Raw genomic sequence first — 409 nt, 5'->3', positions numbered from 1 at the left:
CATACACTCACCCCACCCGAGACGTCCCCAACACCCCCGGCCCCTACTCCCACTCCACCACCCAGCCCTGCTCCCACTCCACCACCCAGCCCTACTCCTTCGTCCGACTCTTCCGCTGCGCCGGACTCACCAGTACCCACCTTACCCCCTCGTGCTATTCCTACAGCAGCCCCGATTAATGATCATCGCATGCGTACTAGGGCCAAATCAGGATTTCATCAACCCCAAGACCACCTAAACCTTCATACCTCCGTATCTCTCACTTCTCTTCCAAAGAATTACAAAACTGCTCTACTTGATCCCAATTGGGCCGCTGCCATGCAAGAAGAATATAATGCTTTACTTCAAAACAACACCTGGCAACTTGTTCCTCGTCCTCCCAATACAAATATTGTTTCTGGCAAATGGA

The sequence above is a fragment of the Triticum aestivum genome, chromosome 2D (genome assembly GCF_018294505.1).
Source record: "Triticum aestivum cultivar Chinese Spring chromosome 2D, IWGSC CS RefSeq v2.1, whole genome shotgun sequence".
In the NCBI taxonomy this organism is placed as follows: Eukaryota; Viridiplantae; Streptophyta; class Magnoliopsida; order Poales; family Poaceae; genus Triticum; species Triticum aestivum.
This window is presented reverse-complemented; position numbering follows the sequence as displayed.